Raw genomic sequence first — 23,718 nt, forward strand, 5'->3', positions numbered from 1 at the left:
AGCGGTTGAGCCTTTGCCTTCAGCTCAGGATGTGATCCCAGAGTCCTGGGATCAAGTGCCACGTCAGGCTCCCTGCATGGAGCCTGCTTCTCCCTCTGCCTGTGCCTTGACCTCTCTTTCTGTGTCTCTCATGAATGAATAAATAAAATCTTTAAAAAAAAATCCATTCAATAATGTGCAATACTTTCTCATCTCCAACAACAGAATTTGGTAAGTTATATATATGCAAGGTAATATCTAGAGTAACCTCTAAAACTGTACAAAAAGATATACTCAAAATTGACATGAATGAATTAAAATGGAATTCTAAAAAAAATGTTCAAATAACCCAGAGAAAAGCAAGAAAATGAAGACAGAAGGGCACCTGGCTGGCTCATCTGGTAGAGCATGCTCTTGATTGTGGAATGGTGAGTTTAAGCCCTGCTTTCAAGGTAGAGATTATTTAAATAAATAAACCTTTAAAAAAGTCCCAGAGAAACAAACAAGCAAACAAACAAAAAACCATGGAGAATAAACAGGAAATTTAAAAAGTAAAATAGCAGGATGAAACCTAACATAGCAACAGTTACATATAAATGCAAGTAGTCTAAATGGACCAATTAAAACACAGAGAGAGGGGCACCTGGGTGGTTCAATTGTTTAAGTGTCTGCCTTTGTCTCAGGTCATGATCCCAGGGTCCAGGGATTGAGACCCCCATCAGGCTCCCTGCTCAGCAGAGGGTCTGCTTCTCCTTCTCCTTCTGCTGCTCCCCCACTTGTGCTCTCTCTCTCTCTCTCTCTCAAATAAATAAATAAAATATTTAAAAAATAAAAAACAGAGAGAGGCAATAGGGATTTAAAACCATGTCTGAACTACATGCTACCTCTAAGATTCTCATTTAAATGTAATGATAAAGACAAATGGAAAACTTAAGAATGTAAAAAGATATACAAACACTGATCAAACAAAAGCATATTAATATTACTTTATACTAATATCAGATAAAGTAGACTTCAGAACAGGGAAAATTATCAGAGTTGAAGAGTGTTCTCTGATCACTATGAAATCAAACTAGAAATCAGTAACAAAATTATAATAGGAAAATCTCCTACTTGAAAACTAAATGATACACTTCTAAACAATCCATGATATAAAGAAGTCCCAAAAGAAATATTAAAATACACTGAAGTGAGGTGCCTGTGTGGCTCAGTTGGTTGGTTGTCTGCCTTTGGCTCAGATTGTGATCCTGGGGTCCCGAGATTGAGCCTCACTTTGGACTCCCTGCTCAGTAAAGAGTCTGCTTGTCCATCTCCCTCTGCCCTTCATCTCACTTGTGTTCTCTCTCTCTCTCTCTCTCAAATAAATAAATAAAATATTTGAAAGAAAATATGTTGAACTTAATGAAAATTAAAATACAACATCAAAATTTGCAAGACATTACTAAAAGCACTGCCGCAAGAGAAATCTGTAACATCAAGTGCATATACTGCATATACTCTAAAAAAAGGAAAAGTCTCAAATCAAAATTTAGGTTCTCATGGGAAGATCCTAGAAAGAGGACCAAAGCAAGCAGAAGGAATTAAACCATACCATGAGAATAAAAACCAATGAAATTAAAAACAGAAAAAGAATAGAGACGATCAATGAAACAAGGAGCTGGGTTTTTGATTTTGGTTTTTCAAAAAAGCAATATAATTGGCAGCCTATACAAGATAGATAAAGAAAAAATAAAGATACAGTATCTTATATCAGGAACAAAACTGGGGATATCCAGATGCATATCAAAGGGTAATGTAAGAATATTGCTAACAACTCTACACACCTAAATTTGATAATGTAGATGAAATGGACCAATTTCTTGAAATAGATAATATGAATAGCTCTATAAATAGTAAGGAAACTGCATTAATAATTTTAAAATTCAAAAAAAGAAATCTTCAGGCCCAATGGGTTCACCAGCAAATTTTATCAGATATTTAAAGAAGTAGTAACACCAATTCTATGCAATCTCTTCCACAATATGTGGGAGTGTATTAGAATTCTCCAGAAAAATAGAACCCATAGGGTGTGTGTGTGTGTGTGTGTGTGTGTGTGTGTGTGTAGAGATGGGGAGGGTTTTATTCTAAGAAATTGGATCATGTGATTGTGGAGGCTGTCAAGTTCAAAATCTACAGGGTAGGCTGGCTATCTGAAGACCCAGGAAGAGTTAATAATGCAGTTTAAGTCCAAAGGCAACAAAATTCTACCAACAAAATTCCCCATCCTTTAAAGAAGGTCAATATCCTTCCATTAATGCCTTTAACTGCTTGAATGAGGGCCACACATATTATGGAAGGTAATCTGCTTTATTCAAAGTCTGCTGATTTCAAGGTTAATCTCATTTTTAAAATACTTCCACTGAAACATCTAGAATAATATTTGAAAAATTTCTGGGTGCTGTGGACTAGCCAAATAGACACAGGAAATTAACCATCACAAAGAAGGAACATTTTCCAATTCATTTTATAAAATTAGTATTACCCCAATGTCAAGATCAGATAAAGAAAACTATGATCAATATTATAAATTACAAATAATGACTCAAAAATTTTTATAAAATATTAGCTATATAGTATTGGCAATAATGAAGAATAATTACATGTCATAACCTGAGAGATGACATGAAATTTATTCCAGGGATTCAAGATTGGTACAATACTCAAAACTCAATCAATATAATCTACTGCATAAAGAAGGAAAATCTACATGACTATATTAATCAGTGTAGAAAAAAACATTTGGTAAAATTTAATATGCACTCATGATTAAAAATTCTCAGAGATATAGTGATAGAGGAGAAACCTTTTCAACTTGTTCTCTTATCAAGAACTTATTCTTTTGATTAAGAGCTTCTACAAAAAAAAAAAAAAAAAAAAAAAAAAAAAAAAACCTTACAGGTAACATTATACTTAATGATGAGAAACTAAACATTTTTTCCCCTAAGATTGGGAACAAGGCAAGGATGTCTGGTCTCACCACTACTATTCAACATAGTGTTGGAAGTTATAGCCAGTTCAATAAGGCAAGAAAGGAAATAGAAGGCAAATTAGACTAGAAAGAAAGAAATAAAACTGTCACTACTGCAGATGTGTGGAGAAGTTCTTGGATTACTACATGGGTTCAGCAAGGTCTCAGGATACAAGATAAAAATACAAAAAAATCACTTAAAAGTTTTTCAAATTTCTACATGTAAGTCTAAGAAAACATGAATAGGACTATATACTGAAAACTAAATGCTAATAAAAGGAATTAAAGAAGACCCAAATAAATGGAGAGACAGTTGGATTGGAAGACTCAACATAGTAAAAACATCAACTCTCCCCAAAATGATATATAGATTTATTGCAATTTTGATCAAATCTCTGAAGGACTTTTTGTTTGTTTGTTTGTTTGTTTGTTTGTTTGTTTGTTTTTTGGTATTTTTTTCCAAGCCAAACTGTATCCAGCTTTATTAAAGATACTTTTCATAAACAATGGTATTTCAGGCAGGACATGGGCAGACGATCATTAACAGTATACAACAACTTTCAAACTCCCTTCTTCAACGGACTACCAAAATCAGAAAGCCACTATAAAACCCAATGAAGTCTTCATGTGATGCTCTGAACAGGGAAAGTTTAGAATGAGGGTTGACAGTTCACATTTAGCATGTTGTTTAACAACTTTTCACAAGCCAACCCTGACTTTCAGGAAATGAAATGAAAATGGCAGAATTATCAATCTGAAGATCCACAAGCTAAAAAAAAAGGAACTCTTTTGAGGGACGCCATCTCAGTGGTGACACTGTAAAGTCCAGATTGCCTGACATACTGGGAACCATTTCATGGAGTCAGGTTCCAACAGGTCTCTGGGTTTAAGGGAGTCAAGTCTATGTTGAAGGTAGAGAGAGAGAAGAGGACATAAAAAAATGAATTTTAGTTTTTCCACACCACCAAGGTGGCTCATGTGTGTCAACATCAAGGAATCCCTCCTCCTGGGAGCCAAGGGGAAGTTTCTCAAAACTAGAAGGGGAAGGTGTTTTTCCCTCTTGTTATCAATCTAGCTTCGGAGATATTCTATTAGTGACATATGCCCTTCCCCCAAAACAACAATGAAGTGTTCCGTGTGCTAACAACATAGCTTAAAAAAAAAAGTAAAACAAAATTCTGCATTTTTATAAAACTTGATAAAAAATAGTATTTCAAACTGTACAGTCACCAGAAGTACACAGTTACCAAAAATGCACACACTTCACTTGGCATCTCCAGCACCTTCAGCTTTCTGTGCCTGGTCTGTTTTGGCATCTCCATTTTCTGCAGGGTTATTTCCATCCTTGCCAGCATCAGCTTTCCCCTTTTTCCCTTTGGGTACCTTCTCTCCCTTCTTTGCAGGGGCCTTTCAAGGCTTGGGCTCTGGCTTTGGAGGAGCAGGTTTAGCAGATAACCTTGCAGATCTCTGTGGCTTATCCTTCACCTTGGCTTTATCTCCTTTAGCATCCCCTTCGGCCTTTCCCTTGGGCATGGTGTTGACGGCGGGGAGACATAAGCGCTGGAGGCGGGGATGAGGCGCACGCAGGCTTTGGCCGGTCCGGGGAGGCGATCTCGCCTCTTCTCCTTCACACTGCTCCTGAATGACTTTTTGGATACATAGAAAAGATTGTTCTACTATATGTAAAGGGAAAGGAACTGGAATAGCTCAATAATTTGAAAATACTTGAAGTAACAGTGGGCAAGAACTTTCCAAAGCTAATGAAAGATACCATATCGCAAATCAATTTATCAAGCAAGATAAATGTTAACACACACAACCATACATATGCGTATCATATTCGAACTGCAAAAAGCAGACGAAGAAAATCTGGAATGAAACTAGAAAAAAAAACACCTTGCCTGGAGAGGAACAAGGATAAGAATGAACACTGGGCTCCTCATCAGAAACCATGCAAGCAAGAAGAGGATGGAGTAAAACTCCAGTCTTTTAAACTGTTGAAAGAAAAAAGTCACCAACCTAGCATTTTATATCAGCAACATTATTCTTCAAAGGTGACAGAGAAACGCAGACTTCCTCAAAATAGTAAAATCATCAAAATGAAGAACAGATTAGTGGTTGCCAGATGTTAAGATTTGGGAAAGAAAGTAGGTATGGTTATAAAAGGGCGACGTGAAAATCCTTATGGTGATGGAAATGTTCTGCACCTTGGCTGTATCAATGTTAATATCCTGGTTGCGGCATTATACTGATTTTGTAAGCTGTTACCATTGGAGAGATAGGATAAAAAATATACAAGATCTCTCTAATATTTCTTACAATAGCATGTGAATCTTCAATTATCTCAAATAAAAATTTCAATAGAAAAAAACCTCAGTCTGTTCTGGATGGTTTCCTCTTTATCCTCCTCCTGCCATAGATGCTAATAAACTCTAAGATGTAAGCAGATAGCACCCCTGTAACAGCAGGCAATAGGCTTCTACTTCTGTATCAGGCCCATCCAGGCTGGCCTCCTTCTCCAGATGTGACAGCTTGTCTTATTTCAATGGTGCTTGGAGGGGCTGCAAATGCTGACCTGGCTCCCACATAGCATCTTGGCATCTATCTGCTAACATATGCCCTCAGCCTCCTGGTAGGGATAAAACCTCTCATTCCTGCCACAATACCTACAGAGGCCAGGGGCTCCCTCAATTTACATCAGTAACTTGCTCTAGAGCCTTGGGAGAATTGAGAGCCTTCACCCACAACTTCAATTGCACACAGAACTGTGCAAACTGTCTCCACTCCCACTCCTGCCTAGATCCATTGTGCCAACAGTTCTCATCAATACTTGACAGCTGTCATATCAAAATTGCGTGGTGGGGGTGGGGGGTCGGGAAAGGGTCATTGCCCTGAGAACTGCTGTTTCCTGGTCCATTTCCTGTCTTGGTGTCTATTTTACAAACTGCATACTAGTAATGGGTTCTCTCATGTCTGCATTCACCCAGACTTAGTCTCAAGAGAAACTGGTTCTACATGGATGATGGTGAATTTTTCCATTTGCCATCAAAACTAGCAGTTTTGGATATAAGAAATAAGAATATTCTACCTTTATTATTCAGCTCCTATAATATCTTCCTTTCCCCAGTGCAATAGGCAACTGCTACCTAACTTATCTAGGCTGAAGGGAAACACGTTTGGGGAAACAAGTGAAGAGATTTAAAGAACCTAGCAAAAAGGACAAAGTACATCAATTAATTCATTGGTGGGTGGGGATTACACCAGCAAAGTACCTCTGTATTACATAAAGAGTACAAATCAGTAATACTCCCACGACACCATCCCTCCGAAAGAATGCAAGGCTTCAGCTATGAATTCTGCATATGACTTGTCTTTCAAGAATAAGCTAATCCTGCCAGGGACCTCAAGACTGAAAAGGCTCTTTGGAAATACATAGTACCATGAATGTTTTCATGTTGTGTAAAGACAAAGGAAGAAACACATAAGAAAAAAAAAAAAGAGGAAAACTTTGAACACAAAACCTGAGGGCAACTGGCCATCCATTAGCAAACCCTTATCTTAATTTTATCTTGACAATAAGTTTTCCTTTTCCTTTCTTCTGTGCTGTCCTCCAACTTCCTGATATCTTTCACTGAGCACTGAACCTCTGTTTCCATGTAGACCCTTTGTGATGCCTTTGCACTGCGCACACAAAGGTCCTTTTCAGAAGCTCCAGCAACATACTTGTTTGGTGCTAACCAGCTGCTTGCTAAGTCACCTCACATCCTGGTGCACAGAGCACTATAGATTATTAACGTTGCGAATCCCCTATAAAAGTCCAAGCCAATGTCCCTTTGGTCAAAGATTTCAAACACAAGAAAATCCTTTGTGTGAACAGGAAACTGATTTTTGTACTTACTGTTAACTAGACAAACAACTTGTAAGGGAATTGTATTTGTTCTCTTGGCAGCTCTGTTTGTATAAAGAGGCTTAACTGGAAGATTAAAACAAAATCTATCTTAAAATATTGCGCTGTAAAACCCTACACCTGTTCAGAGTTCAAAGGAACTGTGGTCTTATTACAGGTTGTATAAGCATCAGGAACATTTTGCATGGAAAATGGTTCCTAGTAACAAACCTGGAGGTCTAAGGCAAATCCTCTTCAAGACCAAGGTTTCTTGGTCTGGCAATGTGAAAAGAGAAAGCCAGTCTTAGCAGCTTCCCGAAGGAAAGCCATCTAGACTGAGAGTGTGAAACATTTTTGGAAACTTCCAAAGTACCAGTAATGAGAGGAGCTGATAAACTCTAAAGAGGAGGGGAAAGATGAAGTCAATTTTGTATTCCATGACAGAAGCCGATTTAGGATTTTGCTGATTCCAGCAATAATTATGGTGAATGATTGCTGCTTCCTAGCCTCTGTAGGGATTGCCCTTCTTTTCTTTTTTAAAGATTTTATTTATTTATTCATGAGAGACACAGAGAGAGAGAGAGTCAAAGACACAGGCAGAGGGAGAAGCAGGCTCCATGTAGGGAGCCCCATGCGGGACTCGATCCCAGGACTCCAGGATCACACCCCGGGCTGAAGGCAGCACTAAACCACTGCCCTACCCTTCTTTTCTATCAAAGATGAGTGTAGACAGAAGAATAGAAGCTAAGAAGCATAGGAGACGTTTTAGAGATGCACAAAGACTGAAGCTTCCTGAGAAATTACCCACACATAAGACAACATTAATAGAACCCAGGTGTGCAGTGGGTGATGCAGGGAGAAACCCATTCACCTGGGTGTGAAGAAAGTCATTGCTGTTTTTATTACATATGCAGTTTCGAACTAATGACCCAATGCTGCACAGGACGAATAATAGACCACCTCTTAGAGGATGGTTGGATTTATTTTTTTAACCCAGAGCAGGAAATGATTTTTCTGAGCTCTGTCTCTCTCTTGAAGCTGCTCTGGGCACTCTGCCAATGACTGCTCATCAGGCTCCTATTCTTTTTTGATCTTCTTCAATCCTTTTGCGTTATGCTCTCACTTCTTTTCTCACTTTTCTCTTTAAGTTTCCTCCTGCATATTAGGTAATAGAAGCGATCTGCATGCCCTGGTTGCCTGTTCAGAAAAGAGAAAGACTCCACTTGGGTGGATACAAAAATAAGTTGTTGGCTTAGTCCTTCAAGGTAGAGGAACACATAAAAATCTACTATAAGGTGACAGCAGATTGGGCGTACATGGGGCTCTGGGCTGATTGTGTTCTCTTTGATGAAACAACTGGTCTTTGGAAACATGAATTCTTCCTGTGGATCCTTCTTGCGTGGTTTGCAAACAGGTGAGTGTCTCAGGGGCCCAATGCCAGAGAGTCCCCAGTGACAGTTTATAAGCTTTGGTTCCCGACATAATAAGGTACTCAAGATGCTGCTAAATTAGGCTCTGGTGCTTTCACTGAAAGAGTTTTGTCTTCATCACTTTCCAGATAACTTTTTTTTACAAAGTTTCTGAAGTTTAACCCTCTTGGCAGTTTCTTGTCAGTTTTAACAGAGGCTTCACATAAGCCAGACTCAGAAGCACATTCATTACTCATTTCTCTCAAGCTCTCTTTCTCTTGGAATACCTGTTTTGCTTCTGAGTAACTAATATAGTTAACTTTTTAAATCCAGTTAAAATCTCCCAAAAATAAAACTTGCAGGAGTTTAGCTTAAGTAGGTGGGATCATGGCCACTGCATGGGACATCACCTGTTGCGTGCAGTCTTCCTTATTGTTACTACAGAAGAAACTGCACTGGGTGAGCTGCTCTCCAGAAGGCACCCTCCACATATCAGCATGTTGCCCACTCTTGCATTTCCTGGTATTTCAGCAGGCAGTGGAGCAGCCAGGTTCATACTTCCATTGCACCACTTGCTACCTGTGTGACTTTGGGGATGGTTTCTTTTACCTCTCCCAGCCTTGGTTTCTGGCTTAGCGCCATGCCAAATAGTCTTATCTGGTCTTCCTCTCTGGATTTTCCCTTGGAGTCAGAGGCCATTTCCAGCTAAATCAAGAAAGACAAAGCATTGCCACGCAACTCAGAAAGAATTAATGCCTGTTCCTTGACCCTCCCTTTATAAGATTTCCTATTTCCTGTTGCAGCTGCTGAAATTAGGGGTCCATTGACATGAGTGGTTACTATTAACTCATTTCTCATCTTCCTGTGGTGTTCCACAACACTTACTTTATAGACTTACATAATTTTGTATTTTTATTCATATGTTATATATGTTTATAAACACATATAAGCATGTATCTTTATCCATATCTTTCTATCCATATAGATATCTATAGATGGATATAGATAGAAAGTAGTTAACATGGCATGATGAAAACATAATAAATGATTTTTCTATGAATAAATGAAACTTGCTCAATGGAAACCTGACAGCATACAAGATTTTTAAAACTAAGATGGTCATGCCTGGACGCAGAAATGAATGGCTTAGCAAAATAGTTTGCAATGCCAAAATCGCACACCAAAATGACCAAATGACATTAATGAAAAGATTTAGTGTTTTGAACAGGGATGTTCCTTTGCCCATTATGTTTCCCTATCAATATCATTCAATGATGAACCCAGAGGCCCGATATTACAAGTTGCAGGAAGGTAATTGTCTTTCTGGTCTGTGACACTTATCACGTGTTTCCTTCAAAGGCTATTTTTATGCAGACTCAGAAATCTTTTGTTCCTAAAGAATAGTACAACACAATCCAAGATATAAAATGATTTCACAACACTAAAAGTATAAAAACTGATAACAGTAGTGCGCTCATAGGGTCACTATGAGGATTAAATAACATCATACATAATACATACTGAGCACAAAGCCTAGTACATGGTAAGCACTCAGCAAACATTAGCTACTCTCATTTTTTACCAAAGAGCAAAAAGGCCTGCAGTCTTATACAGACTGCCACTAAACTAAAATAGATGCAACTTTGCTTATAGTTATGTATTGGTGACAAGGGTCTGCTGTTTTTTATCATTAAATCAGCAATAAATATCTGTCTTGGGAGGGATCCCTAGATGTAGGGCCTGAGTCAGGGAATTGGGTATCTGAATTACCAGGGGAATACTTTTCAGGAGAAACATGTCAAGGGATGAGGAAAGTGAGATAGGGAGGAGGTAAAAGCAGAGCAAGGATATGGTCTCAAGTCTAGTCTTGCCTCCACAGGGAGGCTCTGAAGTTTAAATCACATCAGAGTAGTTGCCCCATGAGGCAAAGGGGCTGGCCTTTTGTGTCCTAGTATCCATTAGTTATTTGCTGAGGACCACATCTCCTCCCCCTCACAGGAAAATGGGGCATGATCTGTAGAACAATATAGCCTCCTTTCATTTAGTGCAATTCTCTAGGAAAGGGGAGGCATCTGTGAGCTGTTAGTGGTTGAGGCATGGGTACAACACCCAAGTATGGTAGGTTAATTATAAAAATTATCTTTTTGTTTATGATAAATTATTTTCCTTCATGTCCATGCTCCTTTCAATATGACTTTGCAGCTCTTTACCCTTTTTATCTGGATTGGCTTTATGATATATTTTGACCAACAAAATATAATGGAAATGACACTGTGCTAGTTCTAATCTTAGGGCTGAAGAAGCTTGGTAAGCTTCCACATGCTCTCTTGGAATTCTGATGCCACCCCATGAACAAGCCTCTGATGGTCTGCTAAATGATAAAAGACACTGCTCCATACAATAGCCTGCCAACTAATCACAGGACATGTGAGTGGAGCAATCAGCTCACAATCAACACCCAAGCTGAAAACAGACACTTGAGTGGATCCAGCTGAGATCAGTCAAGCTTGGACAGATCAACAGAACTTCCCAGGTGACTGGAAGGCTTTGTAGCAAGAGTAAATGGTTGTTGTTTTAAGCTATAACCTTCAGGGCAGGGAGTTTTAAAGACAATAATAAATAACTGATACACTCAACAGAGGGAACCTGAACAGAAATATGGACTTAATGCAGGTGATTGAGCATTCTCAAGTAATAATTCCTATAATTATGCTTGAAACTGATTTTCTAAGGGGACTTTTTAAAGGAATAATTGGTTCTGTGACTTTTTAGAATAATGTGAAAACCTAATCTGTCATAATCAGGCACATTCTTCTCTATAAACATCAAATTCAACCCTACAGTCTAGTTTAATTCCTGTCTAGCCTGAAGGATACCTTCCAGACTTGAAATCAGCTTTTGTCTAAGGACACTGATTTCACCTTGGTCATTAAAGAAGTCCACATGAGGCATACTCAAAGAATTTTAGCATGGGAGGACTGGTTCCCTCCTTTTTTATTTGTCTGATTTGGCAAATAACCTGTCTGAATCCATTTTCCTATTTGCTAAATGAGGATAATATTCCATATCTATGGAAAGAATGTGTCAAGATGTGCAAATGAAATATCAGTGTGAAAGTCTAGACAAAGTGCAGAGTTCCACAAACAGAAGTTAATTCAAGGGGATCTAATCTGTATAACCTCCCCAGAAACTCTGAAATGAAAGGATAAATAGCCAGAAGTCTTTGTTTTATAAGGATCTTGAAACTTCTTTAGATAAATGTGCAGTTAATTTTGAAAGACATTTTCTAAATTTGAGCCTTGGTGGTTATATTCTCTAAATAGTGATATACAGTAGATCTCTAAATTCTCACCCTAAGAAGAAAGACATTTAAGATGTGCCTCAGTAAGGGACTCTGGTTGATCACGATCAGGGAAGAGCCAAAGAGGTGAAGACCAAAATAATTCTGACCTAACTTTGAGACATATGTTCTAAATTCTTCAACAGAATCAATGGAACAATAAAATAATGGAAAATCCTGGCTACATATTGAAGCCCTAAACAAAGAGTTGGCTTTCCAGTTCAAGTTGGCTAAGTACTAGATTTACTCTCATTTTTTTAAAAATCCCATTAAAATGACAGAAAATATATACAAAAGAGGAAATCTTAGAGTGGTAAATTTGAAAGAGATACCTCAACTGTATTTCTGAAGATACTCAGCAATTCAGATCAAATTGAAAGCAAAACCTGAGAACTAAGGAAGTCACAATCTCATAGAGAAGCAAGAGAATGTCAAATACAGTGTGTTTTCCCAACTGTGCCCCAAAATAATCCAAAGAGCAGCAACAGTGGGAACTAGGGGAAAGAGCAGGATGAAGGCAGTTGGTGAGGTGACTAATTAAGAATGACGAAACATTTACATCAGTATCCACCCACATCCCTGTCGTCATAAAGGGAGTGGTTACTTTTTAGAGCTACAGACTCTTGATTGGTCTACAGATTCAAGTTGAGGCATAAGAAATTCTAGAGTAGCTGAGGCTGGAGAAGCAGAGCAATGCTACAGGCAGCCTGTGGTTACTGGACAGACCAGGACTCCTGGCAATATGGTCCCACACATGCTTCCCCGACCTGCCCATGTAAACTGCTGGTGCCAGGCTCCTGTAATCAGAATCTGTTTCAGTGTTACAGGAGCAGTGATTTTAATTCTGGCAAGGATTCACATCCACAGCTGGGAACAGACAATCTGAATGTCTACATATTTGAGGAAGGCCAAAAGAAAAGACATTTCTTTTAGAAATTAGAAATTTCCAAAATCAACAGGCAGAAGGAAGAGACCCCAGGGAAAATGATGGAGTCACAGCAAATTCAACTATAAAATTAGATAAACATAGGGAATTAAACTGCCAAGTAAACATAATTAATTTCTTCAAGTTGGTGGGAAGGAATATTGTGTTCAAAAGGAAAGAATAGATTCCAGTGAAAAGGATAGAGATCTCTGAAAATATGATCAAAATATGATGGTCCAAATAGCAAAACATACACAGCTGGAGAGTCAAAAATCAGCAGAAGATAGAGACAAGTAATTCCCCTACCATGTAGTGTGGAAAGATATAGAGGTGGACAATGTGAAAGTAAACCTAAGAAACATGAGGAAGAAGAGATCTGAGAGAAGAGTCATCCAGTTAGCAGCAATCCTAAAAACCAACCCAGAAGAGTAAGAATGAAGGGGAGGAAAGAATAAAAATATTAATAGCAAAGTACTTATAAGATCTTTAGATGAAAAGCTCCAAATTAAAACAACAACAACAAAACACACAAGGCTCAACCTGGTCAAATTTCAGAACCTAGACAATAAAGAGACCATTAATGAAGAGTCACCTCAAAGAGACAGAGTGTACCAATAAGAAAACAGATTCAGATTAACACTGAACTTGTCTGAAAATAGGGTTGCTGGAAAACAAAGAAACTATATCATCACAATTCTGAAAGCCAACTGAACCTAGAATTCCATACCCAGCCCAATTCTCATGGGAAGGTAGGAACCAGGTAAATATTTGAGAAGCATGTACTTGTATCCTTATTCAGAAACGGTACCATTGAAAATACCCTTTCTAAAAGAATATCTGAATATCACAATGAAGGAGCTTCATTTAATACATGTAGAGAGAACACTATCCTTAATAGTAAAAGAACATATATTCTTTTTATGTTCCATGGAATATTTTCAAAAATTGGTCATGTATTAAGGTGATATATACACATATACACAAATACTCGATACATTTCAAAATGGAGAATCTATTTCAGCTACATTTTTCTAACCCTGATGCATAGTAAATGAACAACAAAAGGAAAAAAAAAAAGTAACTATAATAAGTCCTGAGAAAATCCCAAGTAAAAACCAAAAATATAAACAGCTCAGAGCTAAATGACAAGGAGAACTGACCTACAGGTTGTGGCCAAAGCAATATGCAGGAGAACAGAGACTGAAAAACAGTTATGACAACATTAAAATTGAAAATAAGTTATCTAAGTTTCACATTAAGAAACTTATTAGAGGAAAAATACAAATAAATTAGCAATACAAGAAGATAGTTATAAAACAGAATACCAAAAATTAGTAAAGTCTTGATTAGTGAAACAAATCAGTGTTGTCTTTTTGAAGGGAAAATTAGTGAAACCTCCAGCAAATATAAAAATGGGTAAGATGTCAATATCTGAGAACTAGAAAAATAGGCACAGATGAATGACAAGGATCTTATAAACTAAGAGCCTTGAAATGTATTTTGAAGCCATGGGAGAGTCACTATAGGGATTCATAAGGAAAGGAATGACATGGTCAGATTTACAGGGTTTTTTAAAAATTGATTTATTTGAGAGAGATAGAGAGAGAAGCACAGGGAGAAGCAGGCTCCATGCAGTGAGCCCGATGTGGGACTCCATCCCGGGACTCCAGGACCACACCCTGAGCCCAAGGCAGGCACTAAACTGCTGAGCCACCCAGCGATCCCCAGATTTAGTTTGGAAAGAAATCTCTCTTACAACAATATGGAAAGAAGATAGGAAAATGAAGTCAGAAATACCAGCAAATGGCTTTTGCAGGAACCTGAATAGAACAGTGACAGTAGGGATAGAAAGTAGAGAGGGAGTCAAAAAAGATTCAAAAATGAATAAAATATAGGTTTTGATGACTAACGGGATGGTAAGTATAAAGGAGAAAGGAGAAGCAAGTTTGCAGGTAAAAATGAGGATTTCATGTTTGGACGTGTTGAAATTGAAGTCATCCAGGCAGAGATGGACTGTCAAATATTCAGATATACAGCTTGGAGGAGGTTTCAATAGATAAACAAATATGGTTTAATCTAGGTCCAAGATTAACTAGTTGTGGGTCTAAGAATAGATGTGATGCCAATTCTGCGCAGTCTGTAGTGTTAGACTGAAGACACACGCTTGAAAGGACTATGCGAAGCCAAATCAGAAATGAGCACCAGGAGAAATCAGCCATGTATGCCATGCCATGGACACAGGAGAAAGGTGTGGTGGCAGGCACATAATACATCTAATCACCCTGTTACAAGTAGTAACTGACATCATGAGTGAAGTTGAATTGGCCTCCAGGCAGCATGTAGCATGAGAATGGTGGTTAAGAAAAATCTAACTGGTCACCAATAGTTAAGGAATAATAGAAGAAGGCCTTTAAACAGGTTAGGAAGTTTTATCAACCATTTTATTAATGCATTTTTAAGCATTTCACCCTTATTTCAAGGGGCCAAAGGAACTGCAGGAGTTTGTGCCTGTAAATTAATGAGCTGATCTGAAAGCTGCATCTACCAATTGACTTCCCTGCTTTAAGAATTTGAGCTGGAAAAGTTGTTAATAACTGTGCTGGGGTTTGTCCTCATTTTTGTTAATAAAGAATCCCTATCTATTGCCTTATGCCTTTTTTCTAAGCCTTGTATAGTTTAGATCCCATAACTACAGCCCTAGATGAATTTCCAGAACAAATGCTTTCTTTGGCTTATATTTCATTGATTTTTTTTCCCCCTACATCCACTAAAGACAGAAATAGCCTACTATCCTTATTAAATTTAAATTAGTTTAAAAATTGATGTGCAAATGTTTGAGTTCTTAAGGATGAGATGGCCCAAATTAGAAGTGGTAGAAAACTTTCATAAATATCCTAGAACACAAAGTTGAACTGATCATTACGGTATTCTGGAACCTTAATATGTTTTTCACTAATGAGGAAATATTTTTATTGCATTATGCTGTCATGGGGAAAACCCTATACCAGAAGTAAGAATAGATGGATTTTATTCTGTAGCATATAAACAACTGCTATGAAACTTTGAATTAGTTAACTGGTTGCTGGATAACCAGCTCATCCCCACATGCCTCAGACTTTCCCAGTTTTAGCACCAAAAACATTGCAGCTTAGGGCAAATCATGATGGCTGGTCAGTTACCATATTAGTTGCTATCTCTCAACCTTAATCTCTTCATTTATAAAATGTGATGGCTAGAACGAATGACCTATTAAGTCTGTTAAGTCTAAAATTCTAAAAACAAGTAAATTATATACACAAAAAAAGATGGCTGCTTGCACATTAACAGTCTTCCCTGCAGCAAAGGACAAGCTATTCAAATATACTGCCTCTGCTATATAACACATTTTAAACCACTGAGATTCAATTCAACAAGATTATATAAATGAGTTACATCTTCACTATCAAACAGAATAGAATTAACAGTTTTCCAGAATCTAAAGCTTAGGAGAAACCAGGAGATGTGGAAGCAAGGGGCAATGCTTTTGAGATGAAGGGGCTTCCACTTCACAGTCCTGGCCCAGCCAACATCAGATTTCTTTTCTTTCATACAGTGGTCATCAGCAACAAAGGTCCTGAAGAGAGATCAGTCTCCAAAGAGAATGAAAGCGGGGCTTTGTGAAGCCATGAATACAAGATGCAGTGACCTGGTTAGTATAGGGCTGGTCAAATAAAAGGGAAGTTTTCTCTAGCTACCACCAAGAGGTTGCTTACCTCTACAACTGCCAGCATTGAGTCACTCAGAAGGATAGCAGGTCCAAAAAAGTGTAGGTGGTTGTTTTCCTGCCCCCCTTCCCATGAACAACCACTTTCAGACAATTCTGTTCTTCTGAGACAAAGCAATTCTCAGTTGCACCATCTGAGTTTCACTAGCATCATCAATCTGGGAGGATTTTACAGCACCAAAAGAAAATTGACCTGTTCCTTTCCAATAGTTTACCAAATCTTCAAAAGCTTTCTATAGAAGAAATAATAACAAAGTAAAACTAAATACCATGCATTAAGATTCTGTGGTTCATGCTGCACAGCCACTGACTTGTTGAGTTAGCTTAATAATGGACAGTTGAGTCAGATGTTCTTACATGAACATCTCTAGCAGCAAAACAAAAACTATAAGGTCTCGTTGAGACTCTCAATTTTGGTGAATGTACCTTTAAAAGAATGGGAGATGGATTCAGAGATGCCTCTAATTCCAGGAAGAGATAAACATAATTTAATAATTAGGTTGCAGGAAATATAAATTTTAGCACACAGAAGACAAAAGTTAACAGTAATTTTTTCCCACTGAGAATGATATAGAAAGTGGATTGATAATTTTCTCTACTTATAAAAATAGCCTCCAACATCCCACACAACAAAGTCCAAAGTCCCTGGACTGATAGTATTCAAGATCCACCACTGCTTATTCTAGTTTAGGTTTCTAATCTCATCTCCTATTTCTGAGTTTAAATCTCACTCTCTAGCTACTCTGTCCTAAAAATCATTTCACAAGTACCCGTATGCCTTTCCCTTTCTGTCCCTCACTTGTATGATTATTCCACCTGAACTACCACCCTACCTCCATCTTCCTTCGGAATCTCATTTATCCTCCAGTCTCCATGTTTTTTCATAAAATCTTTCCTGAGTTCTCCAGCCCTCAGTGATTTCTCTTCCTTTTAAGTTTCAACAACACATATTTAAATACCAACATTAGGTACTTAATAACCTAATGTGTTAGCTGTTTTTTTCAGACACATGTCTTGCCTACGCAACTAGATGCTTGTAACTTTGAGAACTGGGATTTTTATACCTTCCATTTCTCCTCGCTACTATTACATTGAAACAGTGCAATTACTGAGTTCCTGGATTAAGTCACAAGACCATGTCCTTCCTTGAGATGAAGAGACTTGCCCACTGGTCTGAAACAATTTAAAGGAAGAATAATTAAAGCTGGAGAGATAATAATAGACTCCAAAAGGGTAATAATAGATAACAGATAGATAATAATACCAGGCTCCAGAAAGATTCTAAGATTCTAAAATTAGATACAAATGACAAGCCACTTCTCCTAGGCAAAACAGAAAATAGCATGGAAAATCTGGGTTTATATGACAATAATCATTGAATGAGGATTGGAAATATTTAGTCAATGAATCTATTGGGTTGTTACTATGTCAAACACTGATTCAGAAATATTATTAATTTTTTGTAGTGAATAAGCACAGTCAACTAGTACTAAAAGAAAATCAGATTGGAGGCTCTATTGCAGACCAAGCCAGAGCTAAAGTAAGTTCAATTTCCTGCCGTCACTTTTATTCTTAAATTTATCTTCACAAGAGACTGTGTTTTGGCAGAATAATTGAATGTACTTATTGCAAGATTGAGAGAAAATTAGAAACCGAAGCGGATGATGAAATTCAATGACTGTTAGAAATTTTTACTTAAGACATGATGAATGTAAAAGAGATAGAAACTTTATAAATGAACCCTTAACCTTCTGGGAGGGGCTCATTATGAGGTATGTTATTTCTCCTAGAGCCCCATAAAGATCCCATATGTCTTGCTTTCTTTCTTTCTTGTTCTCCCTTTATTTTTAGAATCTCATTTTCTACAAGACATATGGAGCTGTGCTGCAAAGCAAAAATAAACTTAATATGCAAGCTCAGTAGCACCAAATGTAAATTAAAACAGAATTACCAGTGAGAAAGAACTGTTCAAAAGGAAAGAAACTAAATGACCAGCAAGAAAGAATCATTTCCACGCAGGCACACTTGACTGAAATTTTTGAAGCCTTGATTTTTCTGCAGTTGTTATAGATTTACAACAAAATTGATAAGGAGGTAGAGATTTCCTCTACCTCTTGCCCCCACACATATATAGCTTCTCCCATTATCAACCATTATCAAGATTATCATTCACTGAACAATATGTATTTTTTAACCAATAATGAACTTACCCTGACACATCACAATCACCAGAGGTCCAGACTTTACTTTAGGGTCTTCTCTTGGTATTGTACATTCTCTGGGTTTGGACAGGTGTATAATGACATGTATCCATCATTTTTCCTGCTCTAAAAATCCTCTGTGTTCCACTTGAGTCATCTCTGCCTGCCCCTCTCCCCACCAGCAGTCACTGATCTTTTACTGTCTGGGTAATTTTCTCTTTACCAGTGTATCATGTACTTGTAATCATAGTATATAGCTTCTTCATATTGGCTTCTTTCATTTAGTAATGTACATTTAACTTTCCTCCATGTCTTTTCATGGCTTGATAGATCATTTCTTTTTAAAGCCAAAAATATTCTGTTCTCAGGATATACCACAGTATATTTATATGGTTGCCTACTGAATGACATCTTGGTTGCTTCCAAGCTTTGGCAATTATAAATAAAGCTGCTATAAACAGCCATGTGCAGGTTATATATGAACATATGTTTTCAACTTCTTTGAGTAAATTCCAAAGAGCTTGATTGCTAGGTTGTATGGTAAGAGTATGTTTAGTTTTCTAAGAAACCATCAAACTGTCTTTCAAAGTGGTTGTACCATTCTGTATTTCCACCAGCAATGTGTGAGAGTCCCTGTGACCCATATTCTCACCAGCATTTATGGTGCTGTCAGTATTCTGGATTTTGGCTATTTAGTAGGTATGTAGTTGTTACTGTTGTTTTGATTTGTATTTCCCTGATGATATATCATATGGAGCATCTTTTCATATTTATTTTCCATCTGTATATCTTTTTTGGAGAAGTGTCTGTTAAGGTCTTTGGCCCATTTTTTAATCAGGTTGTTTACTTTCTTACTGCTGTGTTTTAAGAGTTCTTTGTATATTCTAGGTAAAACTCACTTATCAGATGGATATTTTACAAATGTGTTCTCCCAGTGTTTGTATTCTAGTTCTCTTGATATTATCTTTTGCGGAACAAAAAATTTTAAATTTGATGAAGTCTGGATTATAAATTATTTCCTTTGCAGATAGTGTCTTTGGCATTGCATCTAAAAAAGCATTACCATACCCCAGATCATCTAGGGTTTTCTTTTCCTATATTATCTTCCAAGAGTTTTATAGTTTTATATCTTACATTTAGGATCTATGATCCATTTTGAGTTTTGTTTGAAATGTGTAAGGTCTGTGTCTAGATCCACTTCTTTGCATATGGATATCCAGTTGTTCTAGGATCATTTGAAGAAATTATCTTTGCTTCCATATATTGCCTTTACTCCATTGTTAAAGATCAGTTGATTATATTATAAGAGTATATTTCTGACCTCTCCATTCTATTCCACTGATCTATTTGTCTATTCTTCGACCAATACCACACTGGCTTGATTACTGCTTTATATTGTCTGTTTTAAAAAAATATATTTTATTTATTTATTTATTTATTTATTTTAGGGGGGGAAGGGAAGAGAGAATAGAAGAGGGGATGACCAGTGGGAGAGAGATAAACAGACTCCACGGTGAGTGCAGAGCCCAATGTGAACTCAATCCTATGACCCTGAGATCATGGCCTGAGCCAAAATCCAGAATCAGATGCTTAACCAACTGAGCTACCCAGATGCCCCTATGCTAAGTCTTAAAATCAAGTAGTATATCAGTCCTCTAGTTTCAAGTTGTGTTAGTTGTTATGGACCTTTTGCTTTTCTACATAAACTTTAGTATCAGTTTGCCAGTATCTATAAAGTGACTTCCTAGGATTTTGATTAAGATTGCTTTAAATCTATAGATCAAGTTGAAAAGAACTGATATCTTGACAATATTAAGTCTTTCTATACATAAACATGGAATATCTCTCCATTTATTTAGTTCTTTTAATTTCATACATCAAAGTTTTATAGTTTTCCTAATATAAATCTTGTACGTGTTTTGTTAGATTTTTCCCCAAATATTTCATTTTGGGGGGTGCTAATATAAATGGTATTGCGATTATAACTTCAAGTTCCAGTTTTTTGTTGCTGGTATATAGGATTTGCAATTGAATTTTTATATTAACCTTATATCCTGCAACCTCACTATAATCACTTGAGTTTTAATAATTTTTTTGTCATTTCTTTTAGATTTCCTACATAGACAATCATGTTTTCTACAAAGACAATTTTATGTCTTCCTTCCCAGTTTGTATACCTTTCTTTTTCTTGTATTATTGCATTAGCTATAACTTCCAACACAAGTTGAAAAGGAGTGATGATAAGAGACATACTTGCCTTGTACTTGATCTTATTGGCAAAGCTTTGGTTCTTATCACTTAAGTTGATGTTAGCTGTAGGTTTTTTGTAGATAGTCTTTATCAGGCTGATAAACTTGCCTTCTATTCCTAGTTTACTGAGAGCTTTTTATCATGATAAGTGTTGGATCTGTCAAATATTTTTTCTGTTAATATGATTATGTGATTTTTCTTTTTTTAGTCTGTTGATGAAATAGATTACATTAATTGATTTTTCTGAATATTGAACCAACCTTATAAACCTGAGATAAGTACCATTTGGTCATGGTGTGCAATTCTTTTTATCCTTTTCTTGATAGATTTTTGATACCTCACACGAAAAATAGAATGTCCACAATGCCATAATAAAGGATGAATCAGCCATACTTAAATGAAAATTCCCATAAAAAAAAAAAAAAAAACGAAATAGGGCTTCAAAACATATGGATGCTCACAATCAAACTAATTCTAATATCACTTAATACATTTGCTCTCAGGAACTCTATATTCTTCATTGATTTCCTCTATAAACTCCTCCTTCCTTGGGATAGAGGCAAACTTTCTGTATGACATTTCAGTGTTGGTTTTTTCAACAGCTGATATTCCTCACCATCTCGTCCTACTACTTTGTCGACCTTTTTAAATGCCCACATCTATACTAACCCCTTTTCCCTTCCTCATCTGAAAAGAGCTATTACAGATATTCTGGCCAGTGAATCCGTGGGTCACCTTTTAAATCACTACCCTTAATTTCTGAGTGACAGTCCACTCCCTCATCTCTTTCAGACTTCCCACACCAATACATTGTCTTCTAGCTCCTAGTCCAACTATGCTTTTCTCAGTCTCTAGAAAGACTTACCCTGTACTTCACTTAGATCAAAGCCATTTGACAGGACATCATACAAATTCCCTTCTCTATCTTGTCATATTTCTTTATTTTCATCTTTCCCTTTCCTACAATTCTGTCTGGTAAAGTGCCAGGTTATCTTTCCTAAGTGAATCCCATCTCTGCCTCTTTGATTATCTCTTTCCACTTCTTCATCCACCTGGCTTCATCAGTCATTCCCCTCTCTTGCACCTCTCTCAAGTCTTTCTCATTACTCTTTTCTTGTTCTCTGCCTACAACTGTGTTTAGGTCTTTCCATGCTCTTATAAAAAATATTTTCTGATCTTGTGTGATAAGAAAATATTTGAAATTTTAACTCCTAATTGCTTTATACTGGCTGGCCTTTCCTCCATATTATTAACAAGGCAGCTTATGTTTATTTCTTCAGAGGAGAGATACTATAGCAATCTCTTAAAAAGAAAAATTGAATTCTTAACTATTCTATGTCAAAAATCCAAAATAATTGAGGGTGAAACATAGAAATAAATAGCACACAGCAACAGATCCAGAAGAACACAGTGGAGAAAAAACTGTGGACTGGGAGAAAATATTCACATAAATATTTCTAACTTAGGACTTATGTCATAATATATAATTGTTCATAAAACCAACCATAAAAAGAATGACATAAAAATTATTGGTAAGAGGTGGAGCAACTAGAATTCTTATACATTGCTAATGGTAATGTGAAATAGTAAAAGTATTTCGAAAAGCTGGCAGTTTCTTATAAAGTTAAATGTAAAACTGTTCTATGACCCAGAAGTTCCATTCTACATCTTTACCTGAAAGAAATGAAAAAAAAAAAAGTCCACAAAGAGACTTGTGTAATAAGAAGCATTACTATAATAATTTAAAAAAATACAAATATCCATCAATAATTGAATGGGTAAACCAACTGTGATACATCCAAACAATAGAATATTACCAAGAATTTCAAAAAGGAACCAAGTATTGATATACTCAATAATATGGTTTAATCTGAAAAACTTAATATGTAAGGGAAAAAACCTCAGAAACCAAAAAGTACATCCTACCTGATTCCATTTATACCAAGTTGAAGAACAGACAAATCTAATCTATAGTGAGGGTTTTGGAACAGAGGTGGTTCCTGGGATTGAAGAAAAGCAGGGGATTGACTCAGTGGGGGAAAGTAACCTTCTGGAATGATGAAAATGTTTTGTATCTTAATAGAGGTAGGTATTGTATGAATTTATCAAAATTCATCCCACTGAAAACTTAAAATCTATCCATTTTATTGTATGTAAATTATGTCTCTTAAAAAAAAACTTTAAAAATAAAACTAACTCAAAAGTAGAAAAAAGTGAAAAAATATATATGTATATGCCATACATTCCCCAAAGATTGCATCTGGGTTTTACTTGTGATATATCTTCTCATAATCAGCAATTCACACCTTTTTTGTAGATACTTTACGAAGCTTGATCAATTATTAATTTCAAAGTATATTCTGATAAGTCAAACTGTTTCATTCTCTATATAAGATTCATCAAATTTGGAAGACTAGCATTGATTTATTTGAAAGTTTTATTTTTGTTTTTACTATTTTATTTATTTTTCTTATTTAAATTCAATTAATTAACATACTGTATTATTGGTTTAAGAGGTAGAGGTCAGTGATTCATCAGTCTTATATAACACTCAGGGCTATGACATCACATGCCCTCCTTATTGTCCATCACCCAGTTACCTCATTCCCTCACCCACCACCCCTCCAAGAAACCCTCAGTTGGTCTATGATTTGTCGCGTATGGTTTGTCTCCCTCTCTGATTTCATCCTGTTTTATTTTTCCCTCTTCCCCTATGATCCTTTGTTTTGTTTCTTAAATTCCACACATAAGTGATATCAAATGATAATTGCCTTTCTCTGATTTATTTCACTTTGCATTATGCCCTCTAGTTCCATCCATGCTGTTGCAAATGGCAAAATTTTATTTTTTTGATAGTTGAGTAGTATTCCGCTGCGTATATACACCATTACTTCCTTAGTCTTGATAGTCAAGTCAAAGAATGAGCTTTCTTTTCTTTGAAGTCTGTGAGAGGTGAGT

The 23,718-nt window shown here is 36.6% G+C and overlaps 1 long non-coding RNA gene and 1 pseudogene across 4 annotated transcripts in view; one reads left to right on the forward strand and one right to left on the reverse strand.

The window, feature by feature from the left end:
- Positions 1-4,152: 4,152 nt before the first annotated feature.
- On the reverse strand, positions 4,153-11,724 carry LOC118350273 (non-histone chromosomal protein HMG-17-like; annotated as a pseudogene).
- The window catches only part of LOC112650048 (uncharacterized), a 46,269-nt gene continuing 33,150 nt past the window's right edge, over positions 10,600-23,718 (forward strand). For 3 of the 4 annotated variants that reach the window (XR_004803746.2, XR_003129913.2, XR_003129914.2), the window contains exons 1-4: positions 11,765-11,855; positions 13,206-13,306; positions 16,139-16,234; positions 17,776-17,849. This is a non-coding gene — a long non-coding RNA (uncharacterized LOC112650048). Of the gene's footprint in view, positions 10,815-11,764; positions 11,856-13,205; positions 13,307-16,138; positions 16,235-17,775; positions 17,850-23,718 lie in introns of those variants that run through there. The other variant, XR_007413943.1, reaches the window with a different exon arrangement.

Source organism: Canis lupus, chromosome 11 (assembly GCF_003254725.2).
Source record: "Canis lupus dingo isolate Sandy chromosome 11, ASM325472v2, whole genome shotgun sequence".
Lineage (NCBI taxonomy): Eukaryota > Metazoa > Chordata > Mammalia > Carnivora > Canidae > Canis > Canis lupus.